Source organism: Mastomys coucha, unplaced genomic scaffold (genome assembly GCF_008632895.1).
Source record: "Mastomys coucha isolate ucsf_1 unplaced genomic scaffold, UCSF_Mcou_1 pScaffold6, whole genome shotgun sequence".
Classification (NCBI taxonomy): Eukaryota; Metazoa; Chordata; class Mammalia; order Rodentia; family Muridae; genus Mastomys; species Mastomys coucha.
In genome coordinates, this window is record NW_022196912.1 from 41,120,473 (window position 1) to 41,124,186 (window position 3,714).

The 3,714-nt window shown below is 45.2% G+C and overlaps 1 long non-coding RNA gene across 1 annotated transcript in view; it reads left to right on the forward strand.

The window, feature by feature from the left end:
- The first annotated feature begins 227 nt into the window (after positions 1-227).
- The window catches only part of LOC116079588, a 99,572-nt gene continuing 96,085 nt past the window's right edge, over positions 228-3,714 (forward strand). The window contains exons 1-2 of the long non-coding RNA XR_004114052.1: positions 228-338; positions 442-660. This is a non-coding gene — a long non-coding RNA (uncharacterized LOC116079588). The remainder of the gene's footprint in view (positions 339-441; positions 661-3,714) is intronic.

Consider the following 3,714-nt stretch of genomic DNA (forward strand, 5'->3'; position numbering starts at 1 on the left):
GCTATGGTTGCTGGGAGTGGCGAAAGGGTGAGTGTGGGAGACAGGAGCAGAGGGCCAGGAGACAACATAGGAGCTGCCCTGGTGTAGGGGCAGAAGTGAGTTGTCAGTTAGCCAGGTCTCATGCTGATGGAAGTGGACAGTGTAACACGCAGCTGGGGTGAAAGGGGAACTGGACAGGGGAAGTAGGTAGGGCCATATTACAAACTCTTATTGTTTACATTCATAATAGCAAGCAGATAACCAGGGAGTTTAAACAAACGGTGGTGGCCAGCAACCCTCACCAGATGTGCCACATGGCTAAGGACATTGGGAGAACACAAGAGCCTCAATACCCAGAAGTAAGTACCAAAGTGTAACCTAGAGGGACAGACATGTAAAGAACAAGCCACATACAATCAAGGCAAACCTAGCTTTGACTAACATTGAACCTCTCTCTTGGAGGACTGATCACATGAACACCCTTGGGAAGGACCTGGATATCAGATGCTGTAAGCTGACAGTCAACTGAAACAAAGGAGAACACATTCGACCTCAGCCAGATCACAGCTACATGGGGCATGCCATGCTTTTTCAAGTACAGTGGAAAGGAAGTTTGCTTCAGCCAGAGAGAAGCAACTCTATTTTCCTAAGTGGAAGTTAAGGTTTGATCAATGCCTGCAGGTGATTATTTGTAGCTCTGAGAGTCCCAGGGTGTCCTTGGCTCTGCTCCTTGTTTGCTCACTCTCCTGCTGTCTCCTTGATTTCTTGATTTCATTAGGAGATAGGAGCTTGTAATACTGTGGAGAAATGTAAAGCTATTAGTGGGTCATTGTTGAAGTCAGAGCATGCCCTGTTAAGCTTCTTAGAAAACCAGTGGCAGCCAATGATACAGGGATTAAGCTCTCTCTCTCTCTCTCTCTCTCTCTCTCTCTCTCTCTCTCTCTCTCTGTGTGTGTGTGTGTGTGTGTGTGTGTATACTTGGTGAATGGGTCATGAACCAATCTGTCATGAGGAACTTAAATGTGATAAGCTCTGTCAGTAAGAGCACATGGACTGTTGCTGAATTCAATTACTCTTTCCTCTTACCTCTCCTTTCTGCTATTTTTCCAGACCTGAAGCACCATTTCCAAATGTTTCTGTCAAATGTTCCTTAGAGCAATGTTGGGTAGTCATTCAGGTGCTCCTGGGCTTCTGCTAAGACTTAGTTGAAAGGATAATTGGATATGATGGTTGGACTAGAGGATGAACAGATAAATGACAAAACATTATTTTAGGGCATGTCTGTGAAAGTATGTGTGTGTGTGTGTATGTGTGCACACGTGTGCTCATGCATACACGTGTGCATATGCATGTGCATATATGTGCATATTCAAGGCCACCCATGTCTATGTATAACCATGCTGAGGCCAGAGGAAGACCTCAAGTGATCCCTGGAAGTCAGATTTTGACTGTAGGTCCATTCAGGTTGCCTGACAAACTCAAGTGAAAAAGATCAGAACCATGATCTGGGGCTCCTTCTTTCCCTCCTTCTCCTAACTACTCTGAGGGCTGGAGGTACACCAATATAGTGGTGAGACCCACACAGGCAAAGGCAGCCTGGTCTTCCTTCCCCCTGGGTACAGTTCTCCATGTAGTGACTGCCTTGGCCTTCTTGGTTATAGCAGGAGGAATTCGCATATGGTGAGCTTCATAGGCCATTAGCAGCTGTGATAGGGCAGCCATTCCTGGCTTTTTGTTATCTTTACCTCCAACTTCACCTCCCTTTATCTTTGTTCCTAAGCAGCTGACACCTCTCCCTCAAGGTCCTTGAGTCCCAGCAGAGAACTTCACACCCAGGCTGGCGAGCCTTTTGCTCAGAAGGAACAGCGGGCTGGCGGGTGTTCCCTTCTTGTTTAACAGATATTTTTAGCTTTTCTAAAAGCTTCTCACTCACTCCAAGTCTTAAAAAGAATGAAACTCTTCCAAAAATGCTAATGTTCTGACAGGAGTTGAAAAGAGTGTTTTTTCCTCTTCCCCAAACAATCCCTCACCGACATGGTGAAGGGGAAGCTGGGGTGTAGGGACACCATACTAGATCCCAAGAGCTAGGGCAGTGGGCTCCGCGAGCTTGTAGTGGGTGAGCTTTCTCAATCGAATTGGACCTGAAGATTTTGAGTTGATCTTGCATGGCTGTATGTGTTGGGTGTGCATGTGACAGAATCCTGGGGTAAACTAAAGATTCCTTTTCACCCACCATCCTCTGGGTACATGTGACTTTTTTAAGTTGCTTTTTTAAGGCTCTGTTGATGGTAGCAGGGATGGTCAGAGAGTCTGACCCCAAAGGTGAAGTGAAAAGTGACCCCAAATGGAAGCAATAGTTGACATAGATGTCAAAACTCACTTAGAGATGGCTCAGAGGTTAATGTGTACTGCTCTTGTGGAGGACCAGAGTTCCCCCCCAGCGCCCATGCTGGGTGGCTCACAACCACCTATAACTCCAGATCCAGAAGATTCAAGGACCTTTTCTGGCTTCCATAAGCATCTTTAATCATGTGGGATTTTACCCTTCATGCACAAACACATATTCAAAACAAAATCTTTGAAAGAGTCTCTTCGAGATGATGTGGCCCAGCTGTAAAATCTTCATGGTTATAACTCCTTCTGTCTGCTCCACAAGCTATCCGAGGTATTTTGTCCTCAATGGTCACTTCTTCCCTGGGCTCCCATGGTATCAGCTGCACACCAGACACAACTACCATGGAAGACAAGATGGTGAGTCATGTCTACGCATGCTCCTCAGGGTGACAGGAGAGGGAGAGAAGCACCCAATCACGTAGTCCTTCGGTGAGAGGCACCTCAGGGTGACAGGAAAGGGAGAGAAGCACCCAATCACGTAGTCCTTCGGTGAGAGGCACCTTATACATGTGCTGTTCTTACTCTTTAGGACAGTCTTGGAATTGGGTCTTACTTATATTTTTGATTCCCTAAAATTAAGTGTAAACTAGTCTCTTGGTAATTGCTAAGCTGTTGGATCTCAGACTTTTTTGATTTGTGTCTTTCAGAGCTAATTCAAAATTTGCTCATATTCTGAAATAATGATTTGGCCCCGTATCTTGGTGAAAAAACCCACATGATTTAGTTTTTTTGTTTTTTTTTTTTTTTACATCAAACTCAAAGTACATTGTGAATGCAGCCTCTTCAAGGGGGTGTTTGCTATTCCTATGTTGAAATTGTTTATATCAACATCAATCTGAGATCAAAGAATAGCTCCCTCCCCGCCATGATGCTCAGTCCCATTTTCCAGTGGTCAACAGTAGAGGCAGATGCCTGCATGGGTATGTCAGGTACAGGGAGGGACTCCTCTTTTGTCCTGTATGTAGCTCACTTTTTTTTTTCAGTTGAAAGCATGGGATGATGTCACTCCTTTGGTAGAGCTTTTAGGAGACAGCTTTGTCTAGTCACAGTTGTTTCTCAACACTTTGAGGCCAGCTGGGATCTGATGTCCTTGCAGTCACAATATGATAGTACTGAGATATATGGACTTAAGTCTGAAGTCAGAGCTGTCTGCGGGACTGCAGAGAGATCCAGAAGGTTTGACTCAGTGGTAGTGTCTTGTATGTCTTCTGTTTTTTTAAAGGGTGAGTAGAGAGGGCCTGTTCCAGACACTGTGGGGGTGCTTTACATATATTCTTATAGCCTTATTCCAAGGCAGGTGTTATGAGTCTTACATTTCAGGAACATCCTGGGGTATGTTCT